The sequence below is a fragment of the Grus americana genome, chromosome 13 (assembly GCF_028858705.1).
Source record: "Grus americana isolate bGruAme1 chromosome 13, bGruAme1.mat, whole genome shotgun sequence".
In the NCBI taxonomy this organism is placed as follows: Eukaryota; Metazoa; Chordata; class Aves; order Gruiformes; family Gruidae; genus Grus; species Grus americana.
Window position 1 is genome coordinate 13,375,001 of NC_072864.1, and position 25,000 is coordinate 13,400,000.

At 41.4% G+C, this 25,000-nt stretch overlaps 1 protein-coding gene across 4 annotated transcripts in view; it reads right to left on the minus strand.

Annotated features, from left to right (window-relative positions):
- Positions 1–25,000, minus strand: part of ZNF536 (zinc finger protein 536) — a 228,724-nt gene that overhangs the window by 123,334 nt on the left and 80,390 nt on the right. For all 4 annotated transcript variants that reach the window (XM_054841049.1, XM_054841051.1, XM_054841050.1 and 1 more), the window contains one exon: positions 1,328–1,449. The gene's annotated coding sequence lies outside the window, so the exon portion shown is untranslated. The remainder of the gene's footprint in view (positions 1–1,327; positions 1,450–25,000) is intronic.

Sequence of the window (25,000 nt, forward strand, 5' to 3'; positions counted from 1 at the left end):
ATAGTCCCACCTTGTTTCTGGGACCTTGTCACCAGCTGCTCAAGGGCTACAGTCTTGGGAAACAAATTTGTCTCCTCACCAGAGCAGACACGAGGACCCTGGTTGCCATTCACCAGTTTCTTCCGAGGGAAGCTCTGGTGAGAATGCCTTTCCACTGAGGCACCTATGGCCAGACAACCTGTTTGAGCTCATACCTCCTCCTACGTACACATAACTACCACCTAGTGCAGAAGTTTATGCCGGCCAAGGAAAAGAGGCAAAAAAGAAACACTTCAAAGCCAGTCTTCTTACTCTCTACTGGTCTACAAATTCTCCATCTTCGACTCCATGTGCGCAGGAAGAAAAGCAAGCAGTCTGTCAACACACGGAGGGATTTTGACTCTACCCCCCGGCGTGACTCCTGCACCACATAGGGATCTGGCACACAGCTTTGATGATGCTTCCTAAATGAATCCAGACAAATTAATGGGTAAATTGTGTTACCCTTACCCCTGTGAGAAAGGCAGCTCACATCATGAGAACGGGTGACAGGATCCAAGCCCCAGTAAGTAATGCAGTAACCTTGTCACAGAATTGCACCAGGGCCCTTTCCATTTGAGTCTAGGACCTCCTTTCTAGGGTTCTCTGCTCTCACAGGATAAAATCTTATAATCCTTACTCGTGCAAATCTTAACCATGATCAGGAAGGTTTTGCTTTCAATGTTATGGAGCGAAATTTTTGTATATGCCTGCACTGCACTCCCCGGGGCAACTGCAACTCCTGAATGCTTTAAACTGGCTAGCTCAGATGTCAAAAAGCTTTCTAAGAAACCGGAGAGCCAGCACTCTGTGTGCTACAATGGTACCACACCGTGAAGCTTTCTAAACGACTGCGTCTGCAAGAGTTGCAGCAACTGCAATGTGAACGGTCTCCACAATTCTGAACAAAGTCTAAACATACTCTATCACATCTATATTCTCCTCTGCCACCATAGTCCTTCCAATGAAAAAAAGCACCTTAAGTCACAGGTATTTGGTGTCCTTCCCTTAAAGAGCATTCATTGAGGCGGAGGAGAAAGGCGTTCAACCCACCACACCAGCTGTTTAGCAACCCTCAGGAAAAAAGGTGTTTGTTTAATGCACAAGTACATTTTAGCTGTTAGTTGCCGCACCATGGCATCCATGATTTCTCTACGTCTGCAATAGGGAATAGTCTGTTTCACATGATTTTCAGGGATTCATCCAGAACAGAGATCTTACGTTCAGGTATTTGGGAGTCCTTTGCCTTTCTGGGAAATATTTAAGTCAATTCAGGAATTGATCGCGTTGTATGTACAATCTGTCTTACCTGCTGCAGCCAGAGCAGTGAAATCTAGTAGTCTGTGCACATGTCTAGGGGGTGGGAACAGACGCCAACACACTCCGTGGCCCAGGAGAGATCCTTTAACCTCTTTGCCTCAGTTTCCCCATCTGCAAAACAAGGTAAAAACAAGAGCTGAGTAAACAGTATAAAACATTGTAATTCAAAGTAAAATTTTGAGTTAACAGCATTAGGAACACGTCACTACTTTCTGTTTTTGTCTGTCTGCAGAATTTGGAGCATATGTGCTGTACCAATATTAGCCTGTCTTCACAGTCAACATCTAGAATGAATGCTTAAATATTCATTGACTTCAAATTTCAAATTGAAGTTTGAATTTGACATTCATTCTGTAGATGTAATGGCATCAACCATTAATCAGAGAATAGCAATAAGACCACTCATTTTATATAATCTACGCACTGTGGTCAAAATGTATATTTCTGGATATATAATCTCAAAATTTCAAAGTATTAGCTGCTTAAGTAGATCGTGTGGTACGTCCCCTCCCTCTTCTAACTGGCTGATTTATGTAACTGAGCAACCAAACAAAAATTCTGAGATGTATGTTCAGCTGTAACACTCACAATTTACATTGTGTATTGAATCAAGTAAATACGTAACTCATGCAATCAGGGAACAGAAGAAATAACATGATTTAGGTAACCAGCTATGACTATAAATTTGTAAATAATCTAAACAAAAAACTCTACGAATAAAGATTTTTAAAATGTATTATTCACTGAAGAAGTCTATAAGTAACCAATGAATAAATACTTTGCACATTCACAAGAAAAGAAAAACTCCAAAATGTACCTAAGGAGTCACTATGAATTGTTTGCTCAGAAATTCTTCACGATGAGGTTGATGAGGCCCTGGCACAAGTTGCCCAGAGAAGCTGTGGATGCCCCATCCCTGGCAGTGTTCAAGGCCAGGTTGGATGGGGCTTTGGGCAGCCTGGGCTAGTGGAGGGTGTCCCTGCCCATGGCAGGGGGGCTGGAACTGGATGGGCTGTGAGGTCCTTTCCAACCCAAACCATTCTTGATTCTATGATTTAAATCACATTTTTGAGTCACTGAAAATATGATTCGGAAAAGGTACAGGAAAATATTCTGAGCCATAACATCACCAAAATATACGAAGTTGTAGCTCTATGCTGGTTTGCATTTAGATGGCAAGGTATTTTGGATAAGCACCATCTTTCTGTAGGTAGTTATAACACCTATAAGATTCTATCATCTACGTACTCAGTGATTTTTTTTCCCTTAAACTGCATCTGTGTAAACAGAAATTTGAATTCCGTAGTTTCTAATGCACTATCTTTGTGGATTAGTTCGGTTTTAGGCAAGTTACAGGTGTATCTAATCCAAACATTTACATGCACTAAAAGGAAAAAAAAAAAGAATTATAAAGTTACCGAAACCATTATAGACATTATTTTAACAGATCATTTCAACCCTGCTGAATGCTTACATCCTCTTGGCTATGTCCTTCTGGTCTCTTTCCCAGCCCTCTTTTTTGAAATACATACATCCCTTCACCCAGGTGAGCAACACGACCACAGTCACTAAGCACATTTCTCTCCTATGATCACCCGAGTTACCGAAACGTTTTGCACTTGCCAAATCACGGCCTGCTTTTCTCAACTTAGTTGTTTTCCTGGTTGCTGCTCAGTGTTTAGGAATCTTAATCTTTAGAGAAATTAGTCAGGGTAAAGAATGAGAAAAGAAAGGGGGAAATAAATCTAAACGAGCTCATGCCTTCTGCGTAAGCTCAAAGAAAGAAACCCAAACTTTGGAAATACAGTTTTCAGGTAAAGAGGAAAGATCCTGCGTTATGTCTCTGGAAACCAGAAAACAAGTGCCACTTTGCAAGTTGTCCTGTCTCAGGCAGAAGCAGCGTGGATGAATCCAGCCAGTCCGCTGGCACTTCTCTTTCTGAAATCGCTAACAAAGTTTGAGAGGGGTTATTTTTAAAGCAGCTCTTAGAGTGTTCCAGCTCACTACTGTCAGCTTCAGATCTCAAATGTAATTTGATTTATAATTACATTTTAAAAACTAGCATTAAAATAACATTAGAGGGGTCATAATCTGAACTTTTTAATAGTTAGGCACGTAGCATAAATTTAGAAATGGATCTCCAACAGGATTCATCTGCAACACATTCTGACCGGAATTCCTTCCTCCGACCATTTCAGTGCTCTGCTGAAGCTGGTGTGCCAAGAAGCCGCTGTGGAGCCCTGTGTTTCAGCCTTGTCTCAAATGTAAACGGATTGAAATACACTGCCGGACATTTGTTAGTCGAAGTCTTTTCTTGCATTATAGTCAGGCCGGTGTTTGTAAACACCAACGGCTGAGAAAGTCCTGGAGAATCTGGCGTTCGGCCTCTGCACCGAGAAGATGTACGTTGTGTCCCTTGCAAAATCCAGTTGGCTCCATCACTCCTGAACTTTGGAGCAGCTTTAATTTTCTTACCCTCTGTGGCACAGATTGAGTTAGGGGCGTTGACTTCTAGGAACTACTCAAATTGGTCAAGTTCTGCATGTGCCAGCCAAAACACACGTACAGTGAAAAAGCAGTGGTCCCAACAACTGTTAATACGTGAGTGTCGGCTGAGAACTACCTGTCCCCCCCGCTGTGCAGACAACTCAAACTGGCATTCAACAAATTTCACAGTGGTGTGCCTGCAACTGCGAGCCTGGCACCTCCTGAACGTGAGATGGGGTTCAGATGGGACACGGGCTCGTTGCAAAATTTGCCTTGTTCTCCAAGTCCGACCTTCTGCTAAGAAACTTCCCAACTAATCAGTTCCACGCTGGTGCCTGACTACAACTGCAGAGGCAAAAGATGGACAAGGAATTCAGTTTCTGAATGCTAGTGCTAAAGTAAATGATCTATTAAAAAAAAAAAAAAAAGGCTGTGCCTTAAAACCAAGTTCGAAATTTTATAGGCTTTTACTCCATAATTTGTACTTGAGCCTTCTGTTATTTTTAAACAAATCTAATTTCTTACAGCTGTGAAATTTACATTTTAAGAGTGTCTAGTGGCCATGTGCATTAATTACTTTATTGTAATATTTTAATGAGTTTGGGGTTCAACTCTGAAAGAATCCTGCTGAATCCTTGTTTCCCCACAGAATTACACTGGAACCTGATTCAATCACAACTTCACACACTGCAATCCAAACCCTGATGGACTTGCATGATATTTTCAGTTGATTTATAAAGTCCCTGAATTTTAAAACTGGCTCCAAATTTTAGGACTTTTCACCAAACTAGCACTACCCTAAGTCAGGAGCAGAGCTAGGCTTTGAGAAAGTTTGTATTTAGAGCTGAGCTCGCTGGCTGAGCCTGATCTCAATGGAAACAGGTAGCAAAATGCAAAATTCAGCTGTGACAGCTAACACTGGGGCCAGGCTTGTTCTTAATGATGCTTACTCAATGATGCAAATGCTTCTGCCTTAGTATAGCTGACATAAAAACATTAAGGGCTGTAAGATTAAATCCCCAAAGAATACCTAAATTTACCAGGGAAGATTGGAAATGCACTACTGGAAGATTTCCACTTTGTGCAAAATAGTTGAAAAGCATTACAATATCTATACTTCTGCCACGGTATTCCCTTTATGGATTTTGGTGGTTTGTGTCATACTAAATTATTTCTTCTACGTTTGTGAGTGTGCATAAGTAGTGGCGGGAGATAAGCAAAACGAGACTGTTTTTTCAGGCGGTTTTCAGCCAGGACTTCGAGTCTGAGTAGTTACACCCGCGACATTGCAAGCACGTTCTCGGGGACTGAGGCAGAAACCTTCAGACCACTGAAGGATCTCTGCAACTTGAACTGAAGACATAAACCTCCTTACAGCATCTAAATGCACTTTAGTTCTCTATGAATAAGCTAAAGATGCAAGCGCGTAACACAGTGAACTACGGGTGCAGGTACGAACGCAGATGAACGCGGGAGAAGCGGGGCTGACTGTTTTCGGCGACTGTGGTAACAGTGAGAGGTTCACCAGTTGGCAATTGCCACTGCGCCCGCAGAGTCGCGCTTGGAAACCTGACCATCTCTGTCCACAGCTCTCACCTCTCTTGGCCAGGGCGAACGCAGAACTGTAACTTCAATGAACTGCCCAGCTTTTAAAAAAGCATGTTTTTAAACCACTTACAATAAGAGCAACAGTTATTATTCAGAACATGCTTTTTATCAGATTGAAGATAAACTTTATTATAACTGGTGGAGATGGTATCAATGATTTGTGGTCTATGAGAATTCTGTAATGAGAAATGGTAATCTGTCTTGGGGCAAACAATATTGTTCTGTTTACTATGCAATTAACAATATTAAGTCAAGATTCTATAACTGATAGCTGAAAATAGGGGTGGCAGGAAGAAACTGGAAGCACTGGAAACTCACAGGACAATTATCTGAGGACTATAAATTATATATGGTGCTTTAGCCTGACATTCTCTTCCAACCTCACAAAAATGTTCCTCACTGCTTGAGAGATGTTCACTGTACAAGCATCCAGACTGTAGGCAGTTTGGGGCAAAGCCAGAACCTCTCCTTGCCGCAAGTACTGAACGTACAGGATAGCGCAGTAATTTCATTTTCAGAAAAGCGGCAATAAAAAAAAAAAAAAATCACAAAACACCTCCCAAAATAGTTTTGCTTTGGACAAGGTATGATAATGAACCAACAAGATGACAAAAAGAGAAGTGAGACCTAATCTCTGATTCCTGGCATATTTGGTGTAAAATAAAGTTTAATTTCTTCTTTAATTTTATAGACTGAGTCCCATACCTTTGTGTGACTGAAACCCTGTACTTCTTGTTGACGCTTAGATCAGCCCGAAGCAACCACCATATGGAGCTGCGAACACCACGGCCACAGCAGAAACGGTCCTTAACTAACGGTCAGAGTGAACTGCACTGCGCGTCGAGTGCGGCACGTTCGGGCGGCTGGTTAGGACAAGGGCTGACCTATAACGGAGCTTCTCCGCAAAACAGTACCTTTACTTTACGTTATAAAGTACAGAACCGTAAGCACGACTGACCGCAGACCTCTCTCTGCCTTTTTCTAGTCCGTTCCGTAGCTGTGCACGTGCACCCCAGCCCTTTTGGCCCCGATTCTGCAGGTTTTGAGGTTACCTCAACGGGAACTCGGGCAGAGCTACGGCACAGCGCTTTCGCAGTGAACAAGCAAGACCTATAAAGGGCTGGGATCTTTCTTGCTAAATTGATCTTAAAAAAAAAAATTAAAAAAAAAAAAAATCACATTCTTAAACTAGCCAATTCCATTTGTAGCTCTCTGGAAATGCAATGCTCCACGGAGAGCCCCATTGCACCCAGCAGGCAAAAGCCACATTTAAGACAGCGTGACGCACCAGCGCTCTGGCAACCGGGATGCTGCAAGGAAGTGACTGCTGCTGGCAGCCTCGCCGCCCCTCTCCCGCACCTCTCGCCCTTAAGGATCGGTGCCTTAAATTCCCATATACCATTCAGTAATAACGTCTGGCTGATCCAGAAGATTAGCAGCTTATTCCACCTTTGTTCTCTGCCTTCTTTTAAGATGAGCCATGAATGACACCGCAGCAGGCATAACCCTCCGGCACAAAAGCTAACAAAATTGTAGGATGTTTTAAGGAACGATGCAAAACTTAACAGTGAGTTTTAGAAGGGTATTCCTACACAGAATCTCTGTATAAAACCCCGGGCTACATGGAAAGGCTCTCAAATTCTCTTTACTTTCCTGAACACTACAACGCAAAATCAGCATCAAACGTCTGCAAAACTGACCTCTTTAAAACTGATAGAAATACAAACAGTTTTAATAAAGTTCACAGTAAATTTGGGGGTTTCCTTTGCGCAAGACAACACTGAATCAGAGGTTCACAGCAATAAAAAACCCCAAACAGATAGATACAGTAAAATTAAATGGCAGGAAAATAACGAAGGGGGTATAAAACTTCATGTTCCTGGACATAATATGCCAGTGATTGGTGGAAGTTACACACAAACTTCTACTTTTTTTAAAAAACTGTTGTTTTGAGGAAAAATACTCAATAACTGGTATTTATACGGCTTAATTCCTTGTTCTCAGCAGGTTCTGGGTCTGGTCATTGTTCATCGCTATTGCTCAAAATTTACTCCCAGATTAAGAACTTCTCTCACACTAATAAACAGGTATAATCATTTTCTCCAGAGAGCAATTTTTTCTTTCAGTAATTAGCCTACTTAAATATTTTTAATGGAACTACTGACGTACAATAGCACAAAAGGTCCTCTGACCATAATATAGAGTGAGAGATGAGATTCCTAAAAACTTTTCTATGAAGGAGATCTAGGATTTACAAAACCTATCAAGCAGACAGCTCTAAAACTATTTTTAAAGGTCATAAATTAGGTACTCTCTTAAACGTAATTCAATCATCCACTGTTATAGTAGCTTGATTCTATTACTTGTCCTATGCATTTTACAAAACAGAACTCCATTAACATTATTCACTTATAGTTTCCCTCTATAAGTGGATATTCTGCTCAACAGGCTTTAAATAGATTTTTTTTTTTTTCCTGAAATTGCTATTAAGCATACTTTTACTCAAAGGGCAAAGTAGGCATAGGATTATGCTTGTACTTCATGAAAAGGATACATTTTCAGCAATCAGAACCACATTCCTATGAAGTAAAAATACTCTATATAAGCCGATTGTTTCTATCCCTCCTAACCTTGCTCCATAAGGACTCTATTCTGATCTTTTGAGTTACACGCAAGTTTTCCAATTTGGCTGAATAAAGGTATCTTGTTGGGCAGCTTGATGAGCATATTCGGTGTCTTGAATTCTGACCTTGGCATGTTCAAGGTGGATCTCAATTATAAGATGCAGCTCAGAGGAAAAAAAAAAATATATTAAGGGTTTTTTTAAAAAAATAAATAAATAATTCAGGATTTATTTTACTTTTTTCAGTTCAAGAATGCAATACTGAACTCCTACTTTTATATACCTCGCTTTAGTGAACCAGTGAAAATATAAACCTTGCTAAAGAGACCACAACACATACATAGCCACAAGTTTTTCAGAGCAACTCACCTAGCCTGTAGTGTTATGTCAGCTTCAGAGATGGCTACTATAGATCATTCGTCTCCAATTTCACGTTGATTTCACTGCAAATAAATGTGCGTCCTCACCTCTCAATTTAGATGACTATTCTGAACAAAATAAAAAAATGCACGAGTACTTGCAGAGGAGCACGGTGCTGGGCCAAACCACGTACCCCAGAGCCGGTCTCGAAGGACCTTAGCCACCTTGCAGCGTTGAGCCGCACGCCGCAATGATCTGACACCCCAACAGCCCCCGACCCATTGCACGGTGTAGCTGCAGCAGCACAATCTGTACATAAAAACGTGTATGTCTAGAGAGCCAAATCCTCCGTCAGCTGGTTACCATATTCTATGTTCATGTCTTACTTCTTAAAACAGGACAGATGGCAGAAATCATACGCTGTTGTTCTTTTCATTGGCCATGCCAATCCCAGATAATCAAGTCAGTCAGTCACCAGCAGATACGCTTTTCTCAGAGGAAAGGGTTGAATTTCATCTGACCACTTCACTTCAGCTTGCACTTGAGGTTCTAATTTTCTTCTGGTCTTAGCCCATTTCTGTCTCGCTCTGGCACACACTGCCCTAGTAAGTACATTTATTACCTCACTAATTCCTCTGGGGGCTGTCTTACTTTCACTTTATATCTGGACTCACATCAGCATCTCCCCGTTTTACAAGGAAACATTTATTAGTCTCCGATAGGAGTTTCCTGTTCCATCATGCTGAATCCCATTGTCTGCTACTCTTCAAAAGCAGCCTAACAACTTGCACGCTCCCGGGCGGCTCTCGCTTGTGGCGCGCAAGCACTGGCGGTGCAGCACGGGGACGGCGCATGAGGGATGACCAGGCGTTCTTCTCCTGATCCTCCTTGCAAACTCTTGTTCAGCTGGCCACACGCAGAGTCATGCAGGACCTCACACTGTGGCAGCATACACCAGCGGCCCTGTGGGCATTTTTGGGTGGCCCGGCAATTTCTTGGGTGCCCTGTGCACGCTCCTTGTTCATGCCCTTGGGACTGGTGCCGGAAAGGGCTCTGAAAGTCTCCTTCACCCAAGGATTCCTCAGCTATGAGGCTGATCTTATTACTTTGGGACACTTGAACAGTAGAGGGTAAAAGCCATGTCATCACAAAACCAGGGATTACTGCTGTAATTCCTCCAGTTCCCAGCTAATTATTTTACCTGAGAGCTGCTCATATTTTTTTGCTGGTAGTTGGGGGTCATCACTGCATATTCCTGTTTCTCCAGGTCCACCCTGCAGAACTCCTGAGCGTACCAAGCTGTTGGGCAGAGCTGGTTCTGCCCAGAAACTCCTCAGCCTTCCACAGTGCTGCACAGGAAACTGGCCACGGTTCCCCCCCAGCCACAGCACGGTCAGATCGTCAGAGGAGGTAAAAAAGTGTAATTGCTAGAAAATAAAACTGCATTTATTTACCCCAGCTGAAGAACTGGACCCACCCAAGGGACAAGAAAAAGATTTCAATGCATAGTCTGTTTTACTAGAAACCATACAAAGTCTCTCATCCACATCAGCCTGCTATTTTTTACTTCTGTGTAACCAGACAACATTTGTATTCAGCTGCTCACTTATAAATAAAAAACATTTTTACATGGGTGGATTGGAGTGGCCTTTTATTTTATTTTTTTTCTTCCTCTTTCGGTTCCCATTACTTTATATATTACACACATGTTCTGTCAGCGAAGCTCACTTTGTTATCTGAAACATCTGTGGTACCCTGCTGTGGAGAAGGCCAACACTGCTGCTGCTGTTGCTGCCTGTCTTTATTAGCCACTGATTTGCTGATGTAGTCCTCCGACGGCGCGCAGCGCTCCGGTTCGCCTCCGAAACGCCGGGGCTGCACGGCAGAAACAATGGGATTCTGTGAACTGCCAGCGAGGTCCCGTTGGTTCACAATATGGCAGTTACCAGCTATAGGAAGACACGAAACCAGGGTTTCACGTGTGCATTCGTGCAAGCATCGGTGTTTTTATTTCTCCAGAAATGCACGTGAATTTGTACGTAAGCTGAAAGGACAGCACCCTTGCAAAGAAGGTGCGTGCTCATCAAAACGCCAGGACCTCCTGCTTGAGGCTCCCGCAAGTCTGGCTGTTGAGCAGCCACAACATTTCTTCTTTTCTGGCCAAGTGAAAAGTTACCTGGATCGGTCTCTTTTAGACTTATTTTCAGGTGCTTTTTACAGTCATAGTCCTGACATGCTGCACAGTCACACGGAACTCTCTGGCATCTACCGTTACAGTAAAGATTATTACCTAAGGTATATAAGAAGTATGGATTTCTTATGGAGCGATGACAAGATTTTAAAAGATCAACTTAAAGATGAACTATCTGTTTACGTCTCTTAAATAACACGTTTAAAGATAAGATATTCAGGTCACCTGATAGGAAGTGAAGTGATTTCTGTGTATTTCCTGCATTTACTTTCTGCAAACAATAGCACCTTGGTAAAACCAGCTTAAACATTTCCCCTCTGAAAAATCAAAGCCATCTTATCTTTGTATGGATTTCTTATGCAACGGATGAGTGAAATATATAGGCCATTTAAGAATCTGAGATGCTTGTTAAACCACAAAACTTAACAAGAACGTTCAGGGGAAGATGCAAGAACAACTCACGAAAAGACGCGCATGGACCAGATTTCCAGCGGATGACGTTCCTTTTACGGGTCTACTGTTTTAAGAAATTGGTCCCTAATACAAAGATAAGACAACAAGAAGTTAAAGGCACTTCCCTCCCTTAAAAAAAATAAGAGATTTATTAATGACATAAAAACCTGAGCTGAGTTCTGAGTCCCATAGGTAAACACAAACCAGCTTTTTGTAGTTTTTCTAGATCTCCCAAGGACTCTGGGCCTGATTCAGAGAATAATTATGGTATGGAAATATCACATGACTGCTGTCACAGATCTTTTACATGCAAGTCAGTGTGCATGTGCGTCCAATTCAAGATTTAAAATTGAAGACTTATGTGGAGATAATTATAAATGAAAAAATAAAACACAGCTTTTGAAAAAACACCCATTTTCTTTACAAAGTAATTGATCGCCTAGCCCCAGTAGGAAGGTTCAAAAGTTACTATATAATGAAGCGCTAGTAGCAAGCAGCTAGCTGTATCTTTCAGGAGCAAAACTGTGATGACAAGAAAAAAGAATCAAGAAAGTAAATGCCATAAAGACATCTCTCCCCTCCTCGCCTCCCCTTTTGCTTGAAGCATTACTTACTTTCCAATTTGCTTTATTTATATTACACAGCATTAGTACCCCCAAACTAGTTAAATTCTGCGCAAACACAGGAAGGATCTTTCCTCATTTAAAATCTGAACCTCACTTCCCACACCCTGAAAATAACCGAGATGTGATGGCAGAACATCACCAGTCTCCAAAATAACCTTCGGATTACCCCGCTAACAACCTGGCGTGCAGTGGAACAACCTTCCGAGCTGCTCTCTAGACAATTCATCCTTTTCACCTGTATTCGACAGGGAACCAATCTGATAGTCACAGGTTGTCCCCCTGCTCCAAGCGTATCCTCAGAGAGAGGAAGGAGATGATGTACTGCTGCTATCGCCGCCACTTCCTAGAGATGGTATTTCGAGTCCTCTGGAGGCCACTGCAGTCACAGATGCTTCCTGCTGCCAGAGGAGTACGAAGGACCTGAGCAATAGCGAGGATCTGATCTTAAACTTACAAGATTGTTCTTATTTGGGAGAAAGCGAAAGGAAGGAATAAAATTAATGTATAAGCATAAACAAGCCCAAAACTTGGAGGATGAACTGAAAAGACAATTATCTTCATAAATTTTAAAACTGCAAACGGATTCATGCAGGACAATTTTCCATCTGTCCAGATCCTTCTGCAGGACATATGCAGAAGATAGCTTCAAGTTAGCATTTTTCTTTATAGGAAGCTTTTTCCTAAGATATTTATGGGTGGGGGGGTGGGGGTGAAAAAAGTGCAACGCTATGTTGGAATGGTAGTAATTTCTCTTTTACCCATTGTGTATGTCACCGTCTATTGTTACTCAGTTTTTTAACATTCATCTGCATATTTCATCCACGCAAAAATTAGTCCCAAGATCTTTTTTTCTGAATAATGTTTGGCGGTCATTGCTTCACAACTGCAAACAATCCTCTATTGCTATTGAGTGCTACAAGTCAGGCTCGTTTCACGCTGGAGGTTAGAATCTGATCCTAAGTCCATTAAATCACAGAGTCTATTTAAAGTTTAATCTTGAGTGGATTTGGGTTGTAAACAAAGGACAATATACATGGGGAAAGAAACAACAGAAAACTATGAACTTATGACTCTAACGCAACCCCCAGTTCAAATTTTGTGTGTGATTTAGCAAGAAAATTCTGCGCTTTCGGCAGCGGCGCGCACACCCTGGCATGCGGGCAAAGCTGAATGGAGCGTTGATGCTCACATCCAACACGCACATATGGATCCCATTTTACTACAGACGTGATCCTTCATGTGCAAAACATGTGTCTGACTGGCTTTCTTTGGCTTTTTAAGATACACTTCTTTTGTGGGGGCAGGGAGCAGAGAAGTAAATAAATAATTTGTGTGGTACTTAAATATATATTATCTATGAAGAGAACAGGCTGGGATTCGAGGCCAGGTAAGAAGCCCGTACTTCAGGTGAAGGTATCAATTTCAGCAAACAGCCAAATGCCAACAGCGAGAAACTTAGTCCACTGTACAGCTTCTGCAACGCGTTAATCTATCCCACTCTAATTGCTAGATAGGAAAGGGAAAAAGGGCTCCAGATGCTAATAACTTGGAAGTGGTAATTAGAGAAGTCCACATTACTGCTGTGAGACTCCCATCTTCCCTTGATTGCCAAAAAGAAAATTTTGTCCAGTGGGTCTCCTGCTCGCTTCCAAAACACGCAGCGCTTCTGTGTTCCTAAGCTCCTTCTCACCGAACGCATCAGACGGAGCTCGACTGGGCCTGCAAAACTTTTTGTACCTTCTCCAGCATCGGAGGATGCCGCGTTTCCCGTAGAAAAGGTCGGGAAACATTCGCCGGGTTCTAAGGTGACCTGACAGGGAAGTGCCGCAAGCCCCAACTTTTGGCCATGCAAGGTGAAAATTGCCTCCCGCAGTCCTGGTCCGAGCGCGGCGGGGAACAAGAGAGCCTGCTGCCCTTGCTTTAGCTTTAAAGGGTAACTAATAACTTTACAGGCTCCTTGAGCGTTTATAACCTCTGGGACCAGAGAGACAAAGTAAGTCTGGAAAGGGTCTGAACGTCACATGAGAAAGTAAAAGGAAAAATACACTTATCACAAAGAGGGAATGCATTTGTATTATTGTATTGAAATAGCACAAGGCTACAATGACAGGCTATAAATTTTTCTCTTGGACTGTAACCAATATTTTCCATTTCAAGTAACAACAATGTAAGAAAGAGAGACTCAGAATTAATAGAAATTATGGACATAAATCGGTAGGTACTTAGGTGAAAGAGAACCTCAAATTCGGGTATCGTTAAAGGAGAAAAGGTTAACTACCCCTTTGAGCAGCCCTCGGATCCACTTACACCGCTGACAAACTGACCAAAAAAGTACGCTTAGATTTTACCGATGATGTCCATCTTTATAGTTCTCAGATTCATAGCCCAGAATGTTACAGTAAATTCTTGGCAGTGGAAAGCATGTCTTTTTAATCCCTGAAATTCAACATAACACTAAACCTAATCTATGGCTCCAAATAATAATAGCAGCAACAGTAACTACGCGGTTCTGCAGCGATGAGAATTAAGTTACAGAAATTTCTCAATTCTAGTTTTTCTGATTTGATACGTCATTTCATTAAACAACTATGAATTATTGAATATTAATAATTTGAAATCACCAATGCACCTTGATATACGTTCACAGACTATAAGTATTTTTCTTAACCTTTCTATCGCTGTAACTGCTATTGAAACATTTAAAAAACAAGCAAGCAAGCAAGCACACCAGGACTGAACAGCAAGGAGACCGTTAGCCAAAGCCAACATACGTTGGCAAAGCTGGGTCCAGAAGATGAACAACCTCTCCTCCATTTTAAGACCCAAGCCTACAGTCGTTCGGTGCACGTAAATCCCCATCATTTTCTAACAGCTCCATCGAACCTTGGGAGGTTAAGTCTTATAACTGAAACTAAAGTTGACAAGTCCTTTTTTTCCCCCCCTTCTAAAAGAGAAGGGCTGTGAATATTGTAAAAAAATAAAATCAATGCAAAGTTATTTAGCACAGGTGTTCCTGTTATTGTGCTACATTTGGAAAGCCCACACATTCAGCGCACCTTCAATTCGCGCACCCAGCTGCGTGAGGTGGTGGTCTATTGTTAGTTTAGAGGTTTGCAATAAAAAGCATGAAGTAATATTGGCAAGCTCAGGAGCAATTTTTTTTTTTCTTATGATGTCTCCCTGCATCTATTTATCTAGTTCTCCTTGCTTTGTTTCTGCTTTTATATTCAGCGTATTCAAAAAAGGGTCAGAATAGGTTTTAAAGATGTAATGCCATACTCAAGCCTTTTGAACACTAAGAGAAAACCTCAAAAGGTTCACGCATAAGGGAACAAAGATATAAGGATAGCTTTGAACCTGAGGGGCTCTCTCACTGCAAGCAAGTGCATTGCCAGCATGTCACAGGTGTACACCACATGAGCAAGTGAAAAAATAAAATGCGATGGTGAAGGGGTGTGATGCTGACGGGTCCGAGTCCAGAATGCATTAATCCCAGGGTGAACGTGTGCATCTGTTAGATATTTATGTAGTTCCTACTAGTAGTTTGTACAGATATCTGAGCAGGTGAACGTCAACAGCTTTGAAACCATATGTTAAAGGGAGGCTGTGAGATGGTAGGAGAGGGCTGTCAGGCATTACGGGTCTGACGAGGGAGGGCGGGCGCCTGCCGATGAGAACGCTGCCCCGTCAGTCGGGACTCCCGCGCCCCGCGTCGGGCTCCTGATTCAGCTCTGAGACACTGGGGCAAACGACTGAATCCTCCTCTCCATTTCCCCATCCTTCAACTAGAGATACGAAATAGGACTGCAGAATGACCATTTTCTTTCTTCCCTCTCTAATTTCTAGCTTTTTGGGGGGGAAACAGTCAATTTATTTCTTTTTTTTTTTATATTATTCCAAAGGTTTGTACAAAACACAGTTGCATTAAGCCAACAATTTTGAGATGCTGTCTTTAGTTTGGCAGAAAAAGACAGAGTCAAGATCTCTGTCTCCTGGTAGTTAGAGGAAAACCCCACAACAGAGGAGAACCAGGTCCTGTTCCTTTGTCTAATTCAGAGGTCGTTTTATTCTTGTTTTTATATTTTAACTCTGAGTCACTCAGCCTTGGGAACAGCATGCATCTGAACTCGGGTTGTCCCATTTCCCAGGGCAGTCTCCTCACCACAAGACCGTACACCTGGTAGGTATCTATAGGCACCATTGAATCCACCATATTTTGAGAAAGAAAAACAACAACAAAAAAATCAGCCTTAAGAAAAACAATGCACTTCCCAAAAGTGACATTTTGTCTATAATGTTTACTTTCTCTACTAAATATCCTCAGCAAGGAACTGTGAGAATTCATTCATCTTTGAATGAATTTATAAAACATGCTGAGAGATTTCTGGCTGAAATGTGCGATTTTTTATTTTTTTTTTTTTTTTTAATGATGAGCACAGAGTACTAGAAACCAAAAATTGTCAGTTTACACACCACTTCAACCTAGACCACTCGGTTTCTGCTACCACACATGACTTTTAGGAAACGAAAGGAAAACTGTTTTCACGTTAAATGCTGAGTTTCAAAAAGAGGTCTGGTTAGGAAAATTTTCCTTCCAATTAAAATTTTCTGTAAAATGGAGAAAACAAATCTCTCAAATCCCCTCCACTTCAAATAGCCTAGCAACTACCTTGAACCCTCCATGGTTCAAGTTACTCTCAAAGGTAAAGAAATCAAAAACTAGCTTTGGAGCCCTGTAAGATCCTGTTGCTAGAGCAGTAATTCCACCTTTGAAAATCTTGGTGCAACTAAGCAAATTCATCAAGAGCTGCAATTTCATTTTGTCCTCAATGGTTCATATACATACAGAGTGCTGGAGAAATACACCTTCCTCCCCGCTTTGAAGTATTATGGCCTCACTGAAAAACACTCAAGGAGGACCCACCCATAGGACATGGGTCTCATAGTTTCGCATTGCCCAAACTCGGCTCCCAAGAATTACCAGTCCATAGCAAATCCCATGACTTTCAGCAGCTCCACTGAGACTGCTGCTAAGTGCTTCTGAAAAAAAAAAAAAAATCTGATCACACCTACAGAGCTCTTTTTCCCATCCTCCTGTACGTTAACCTTTTACAACATCAGAACACACACTCTGTAGTAGCCCTTTTCAATTTACTTCCCCCATACTTCCCTTCCCAAGAGGATATTATTCGTACCCTACTCCTTCACAGGGTAATTAGCTTGTTCCAATCCTCGGAAACAAAACGTTCACCCTTCCTTCTGCCCCAACCCTCGAGAACCTCTAGCAAGGGTCCCCTCTAGCTCACCACCCCACACGGTGGGGAAAGACACCCCGGAATTGCTCTGCGCTTGGTACCAGAGAGAGAATAATCACACTCGCCTTTTATTACTTTGCTTTACTTTAACGAAGCACAGGTAATAAGGAAGGTGCGTATGTAAAGTCGGTGGTTTACCAGAGACCCACCACCTCTGTTGTTTGAGGCCCCTTCGAGTGCCCTGCAGGACTCCCCGACTCCAGCACCTGCTCTAGCACGGGCAAATCTAGGTCTAGCGCTGCACTGGCAGAGCTCCACGGAAAGGGAAAAGTCACTAATGACATCTCCACTGTGTATTAGAAAATATTGAGATTTTTAATTTTGGGAGACAGGCAGTGCAAGGCATCTATAAAATATGCCCCAAACAGTCTCAGGAATACGGCTCGAAGAGTTTGATTAAAATTGAGCAAAATCGGTCTCTTGTCCTTCTGTTTAAAAAATGAGAATTCATTTATTCAGCTTAATTCAAAGATTAAATATGATTAAAATTTCTATAAGATGTCTGGCTTTTCTGAAATAAACTGCAGTGGCCATCAAAATATTGATAGTCATTGGTAAATTACTTCTGGTGTTTAATCAATGTTATTTTTTTATCATCCAATTTTTTCTTCAAGTCAGCTTCTAACACTAAACTACATTTCATCAAGGTTGGTAAAATGTTTAGAAAGGAACAGATGTCAGAATATGGGGATTGCCAATAACACTGATGGAAGCCAGTAATTTCTTTCCTGTCCAAAGGCAAAAGAATGAAGAATAATCTAGACTGTATACAATAATACAAGATTTACTACAACATTAATGGCTATAAAAAGTAAAAGTATACAAAAGCTATCTCCATTTTTTTCAAGCCATCACTAAGGGCAGTGTTTTTCAATTTGAGACAATTTTTACTGGAAAATGAAAGGTCTATGTATTCTTAAACCTTTAAATATCCATAAAATACAGATGAAGACACAGGCTAGCATTAGTTGCTTCCAAATATACTTGTATATTAGTCTATTGTGTAAGTTAATAATTTTGCCAAATCTCAAAAAATGTGGATGCAATCTTTCCTTTAAGAAAGCTGCTCAGCTTGTTATTTACAGATTGTAACATTTACATAAGAGTTTGGTTTAACAAGAGATATAAATATAGATAAAACCCTTAGGACTTCATTCTTTAAACTGCCCTCTAAAAATCTGCCCTACAATTTGCACACTGAATTTTGTGCAGACTATTCTTGGAAGCCTTTTGTGAATTAGGGAGAACTGACTCGAAACAGGGGCTGGTTAATCACAATTTTGCAAATTGTACGTAGCAATCATCCTCACATTGTGAAATTCAGATCTATAAAATGCTGATGTTTTAAAGCTGAAAAATAAATAAGCTAAGTAGGACTACTTTGCTAAGGAAAAAAAAAAAGAGTATAATACCCCTTGCAAAGAAATCCTTAAAATAAAAATAATTAAAATAAGAGAAGTGGCACCATAAGTAAAGGACATCTCCATTCCGTATCACAACTGCAAGCACACCCTGGAAAAAATTTTACCACCTGGCCATTCCTGCCCCAGTCTCATATCAACACCTGAATATACCAGGCACATTCCTGCACTTCCAAGAATAAACTTGTGGGAAGTTTACTATTTTAGAAGGCTTCTGTACATTTGTCTACAATCTGGAAGAGCCCTCCAGCTGAGGAGCAACTGGCACAACTTCCCTCTTTCAGGTGCCTATCACCGACTGTCGTCTGTGCTCCCAATCAAAGCTGCTTTGATTAAATATCGGGACCGTCACTTGAGCATCAACTGCAGCAACGTCGATACGGTACTTTATGATGCACGTTGAATGCAAACGCTTGAGAATAATACCTGGCAACTAAATAGTTTGAGGGAGAAGGAGCAGAATTTATGTGGAAAAGATGATGCCTCCAAGAAGACGTGTTTTGTTCTGCTTTCAAGCTGCGGCTAATGTAACTTCATCAGCAGTTAGAACAAAGCTGACTCAAGATTCTTCCTTTCCACACAGGTCTTGCAACTCCTAATGTTTAGTATAAATGAAGGTCTCTTTCTATTTATTCTCCCTTATCTGTTGCAGAAAGACCTTGCCGAACTGTCTGATTTGAGCGTACAAGGATACGCTGAAATTCACGTAAAATATTTTCTGTTATCAAAGTAATCGCGATGACAAGAACTTTCCATTGGGGTTCTGCCGCGACACGGTGTGCGTTGGTCGCCCTCCTGCCATTCCAAGCCCCCTCGCTACGGACACAAGTCACAAACAGTGGAAACTCTGTTTTCCTGATGTTGATCCTCCCCAAAGGTCAGGTTTCTTACCTCAAACATTCCAGCAGTTGCTTAGACTGCAGTTCAGGAATTTTGTGTAACGTTGCTTCTAGAAAGCAAATATTTATGTTAGTAAATACCATTAAAGTATTACTATTATACAGGTATTCTCATTAGTAAACTGCTAAATATGAGAAAGAGAACTTTAAACTAAATGGATGGAAACATATTATATTTGTATATTAAACTAACCTTACCATGCTAAGTGTTTTATCAAACACAAAGTCCAGCCATTAACTCTTTTTATGGGAATTAATGTTTTTAGAATTAATACAAATTCAGAATTCATGCCTTTGCTACAGAGGGCAAGCGGAGGCAGAAAGCCCTACAAAGAACAGAACAAATTGCTATTACCAGGATTTCATAAAAGTAGTGGTAAGGAAAAAAAAAAAAAAAAGACAAAAGGAAAATAAAGGACTCGGAGGTGCCTTACAGAGGGATGAAATAAGGACATTCCCTTTGAACGGGGGGGCTTACATTCGGGTCTGGCTCTGAGTAAGGTAGATCAGGTATTTAGCTTCACACACCGTGAGTATCCTGAGGGTCAGACTAGGTTATTCCAGTAGAGCACACTCACTCCTACTGGAGCTCACGCTTTTGTTGTCCTTCTTCCGTATTTAATTGGAGCAAGCATTTCACCTACAGCTTCATCAGCACAAGTGAATGCCAAAAGGACAGAGTTTAGGAATTTAGCTCAAAAAAATATATTATGTATTCAAATAGAACATCTTGAGCGATCTTGGCCAATGAAGCAGAACTTTTTAACGCCTGAAACGCGTACAGGATGAAAAGAAAACTCTGAGTTCCATCCCACGACTCAGGTTGGAACCGAGATGTACAGAGGTAGAGCTGAGCTTCCCCCTTCGTTTCCTCAGCTTCCCACCTTGGAGGCCAAGACAAGCTTCTGTGTTATTTATTAACTCAAAAATGGCACATTTGCGAAAGCCACAATAGAGGATCTCTCTTGGGATAAGGGAACACGAGACACTGAGCGCAGAAAAGGTCTGCAGGTGGGGAGGAGTCTTCCAGGAACAGGGTCTAGGTTACACAAAGTTCCCAGAAAAACTCTGGAAGATTCTTGTTTGCTATTTTGAAGACAACCTGCTGGCAAGTCCAGATGTATTAATTCAGACTTTCAAACACATATCTCCGTGTGCTCAGAGTTTAAATGTGAGAGAGTAAACGAGCCATTCATTATACACAAAATCATCCTAAATAACAGCTCAGCCATTTCACTTATTTGAGAACTGCTGGCAGCACTGAACTTGCAAATACTGTATATTTCAGAGGTAAAATGCCCAAGACTAGACTTTTTAAAAATTAATTTAACATAATGAAGCCAAAAAGTAATTTAATCCATGTTTGGTAAATCCAGTTATGTTGGTAATTAGGCAAATGCTTTGCATCTATGTTTTTGTTACCTTCCTGAGTATTGCTACTGAAGGATTTTATTCTTCCTACAGCCCAGCTTTTAGTCATGATCTGACAGCAACCTATTTCCTATTTGTTACGGTGTTTTAGGCAAAGATGTTTCAGAAACATAACATTAATATGGATTCAAAGTTCACAGCACTTAAAAAAAATAGTTATGTATCTGTCCTGGTTTTGGCTGTGACAGAGTTAATTTTCTTCCTAGTAGCAGGTATAGTGCTATGTTCTGGATTTAGGATGAGAATAATGTTGATAACACACTGATGTTTCGGTTGTTGCTGGGCAATGTTTACACCAAGTCAAGGACTTTTCAGCTTCTCATACTGCCCTGCCAGCGAGGAGGCTGGGGGTGCACAAGAAGCTGCCAGGCCAGGACAGCTGACCCCAGCTGGCCAAAGGGATATTCCATACCATATGATGTCACACTCCATATATAACTTGGGGGAAGCTGGCTGGGGGATGGACTGCTGCTCAGGATGGGCATCAGTGCTCTGTGGGTGCTGAGCAGTTGTGCTGTACATCACGTGTTTTGTATATTCTTTCATTATTATTATTCTCTTCCTTTTCTGTCATATTAAACTATCTTTATCTCAACGCACGAGTTTTACGGTTTTTTTCCCTCCCCTATAGCACAGGGGAGCGAGCCGTCTGTGTGGTTGGTTGACCTACCTACCAGGTTAAAACCACAGCAGTATTTAAGAACCCAAACAGGACTCCAGCAGCGGGTGATTCACAGTCCCAATGCCCTGAGATTTTCCCATCGGCTCCCAACGTTGCGTCCAGAAGAGCAGCAGTCAGTAGGTGGGCCACAGCGCAGGTACTGAACTACGATGCTCTGCAGTGATCGATTCTGTACGTTGACCCAGACGTTAGGATGTTTACTGTCTGCACATGACTCCTTCACTTCATGAAACGCTGCACAAAACCAAAGCAGCTCACAATGTGTCAGCCTTTTGACAGATACATCAAGCACTGTCTCTTACCATTTCCTTACTGTTGGAGAAGATGTGACCTCATGGCTCTAACAAATCACACAAACTGCCTGGACAACACAAGCCGACACTATTTCACACAAGTCCAGAGGCTCTCAGGGCAACATGAGGCATCTACTTCAGAAAACCGTAGGCAGTTGCTTTAGGAGCAGAGTAGAATGTTGCTTTAAAGTCCTCTATAATTTTTTTATTATTATTATTATTATTGCTACTACTACTTAACAGGAGTATTTTGGAATTATAGAAGCGTCTGCTCAAAGCCGAACTCTTGCCAGATGCTGCTGCCCACAGCCCAGTCTGAGTGCAGCAGAACTTTGAAGGTGAAGGAAAACAGACCCTGATTCCATGAACCAGATTAACTAAAAACAAAATACTCAAACCCTCAGGAAAAAAAAAAAAAAAAAATCTGCAAATTAGTGTCAGGATATTTTAAAATATCCCGTAATTCCCATAAGGGAAAAAAGGCTTGAAAATGTGTCTCTTCAGAGACATTTGTAAATATTTCTGTGGCTGCATCCACACGGGTGAGAGATCCTGCGCTTAAAATTGCAGAATACTGTAAGACAACCTGGAGGTAGTAGACCATGACAAGCCATGTTGAAAAGTAAATGGAAGTAAACTTCAGTTTATAGAACAATAACACCTTCTCACAAAAACTATGAATACTATCTTACATGATCATGGGTTTCAAACTTCAAAAAGCTTTAACCTATTTTAAAATACTATAGAGAAGTGTAATGAGACCAACCAAATCTGTTCTCCTCACTGTGCTTCTCACGGCCCAGTATCTCTTGTGTCATTGCATTTGGATGTTTGAAGCTATCTACTGCCTTGGATGAGCACATGGAGCTGTTCTACACCAACTGCAGCTGTGCGTGCTAACTCGGGTCATTTTAAACTTGTTTTGAATAACCTCCCCTGTTTACCAATATTTTTAGGAGGTTTCAATCTATAATCTCTGTGGCTAGAAATATAGAACACTAAATGCGTGCTGCTTAAGAAAATTTGAGTAGACACTCACAATTTACTTAATTCCCTTTGAGGGGAATGACAAAGATGCACCATACTTGCACTATCTGTCCCTAAGTGTTTTTTGTCAAATTTTGACTCTGCCACCATTCTTCAGTGACAGACATTAGGTATGACATTTTTTGACACAATGTCAATAGTGACATCAGTAACGTTTGACACAAGGCACATTGGGGTTATTTGACACAGACAATTGGATAGCTCAGGGCACTGGAGATCCAACGCACAGAGTTTTACCTCCGAGTCACCAGTGAATATCCAGCCCAGCGTTTTCTAACCGTTACCAACTGATGGCTCCTCGGAGCCTTATGCAGAAGGAGTTTGGGTGCATTGAACAGATGTCCAGAAAACAAAAATCAACACAATAAATTACATTAATCTGTGCCCTATGTTGAAACACCATGGAATGAATAGCCAGCGACAAAGCTATTCTTCTACTGCTATCTGTAATTCCTTTTAAAAACGGTCGAATCCCAGAGGGGACACGGGAGGATCAAATGAGTCAGAGAGCACTACAGCTCTAGTCTCCTGAATAAGATTTCTGTCTCAACAGCTTTCGGTCCCATGGCTTTCATTAACAGTTAAATATACTTATGGGAAAATACAAATGTGAAATGTTACTTTCAATGATGTGTTTTCCAAATATTTCACAATTGCCTAATATAAAGGACTCACAAATGCTGAACAGAAGCAAAATGAATTACATATATGATCACTCTAGAATTTCCTAGAGTGCCACAGTCCTGATTAAACAAAGCACTTCTACCTACATCCAGTAAAGCACTCATCTAAGAGCAGAGTCTCGCAATATCTATTAGGCACCTGGCTGAGCTCCCAAATCCTGCCTTCGGCCCCAAGATCCATTACGCAAAGCCTGGAAGCTCTGGACATGAGCAAGAAGAGGTGTTGGTCCTGGGTGCGCGAACCGACCCGGACCTACAAGGACAGTACAGTCGCCTGCGTAAGGTACCCGAGTGCTCTGAGAATTTGGTATTCCTAAGCATCGCACCCAGAGATTTAGAGATCTAAATTCCACCGAGTCTTCACATAGTGTATGAATCCTCTTTTGCAGCAGACGTTTTACATTTTTGTATTATTTTAAGGTTATGCTTACGTTCAAACACCATCAGCGCGTGCAACTTCACAGGAGCGGGACTTCGTTAATGAACAAAACTTTTTTTAAAAAGTTCAGAGCTAGGTGCCCCTTACTTATGGACTTCTTTTTTTTTAAGAAATGCAAATATTAAATCAGAGTTAGTTCAGGTGCAAAATATGTCCCTTTTTCCTATTTTACATGAATTTTGAAAAGACGATCCACATTAGTCTATTTATCCCAGGAAGTCATCGATATGACCATGTGATCAGCTGGAGAACAGTGTTCAATCAATAGTTAGAACCAACAGTTGGGCTACCTTCAGATTCCCTGGAATACTTTGTTATTATTATTATTTTAAATTAGACCATTCTAACTTCCAAACAGACTTCTTCAATTGTGGTTTCAAAAAAAAAAAAAAAAAAAAAGAAAAAAAAAGCAGGCCATCCTAGCTGGGAATCAGAATACATGAAGCATACTCACTGTCCCTTAAGAAATTATCCCACATTGTTACGTATCATAGAAAAAGAGGCAAAGCACATTCTGTTAATCATATGTTTGGACATGCTGTCATATTGCAACTTCTCAAACAAGTTACATTTTAAGAAAAACTTAAGAACAATATGTATTTTACTGCAACAAAAAGCATTTCTGGAGCAAACGAAGGAAGCTAGCAGCACACCACTCCCGCAGAATGAGGATAATAAACTTGCATGAGACTTGGCAGAAGCCGTGCCACGAGGCGTTTCCGGCTCTCTCTCAAGCCCGAAGGGATACGCTGTCACCACGCGGGCATCGACACCTGGCGCTTGCCCACCCTCTGTCCCACAAGGCCAGAGCAAGGAGTCCACCGCTGATCCGCAGCTCTCACCAGTCCCGCAGTTCAACATTTCCCCTCCACAAAGCACAACAACGCTGACCAGTAATACAGCCTCTTCCTGTCTCATTGTTTAGAATAGCAGGTAGGTGATCAAGCCTCATTTTGCCAGAAGCTTCACATCACAAGGTATATCGCACGCTTCTTGGTCCAAATTTGGGGGGAAAGCATTGTTCTAGGCACACATAAACATTCTCATGAGAGGGATGAGTTTACGATGTAATTCCAGTGTGAACAGCCACTACATTTCTGTTTG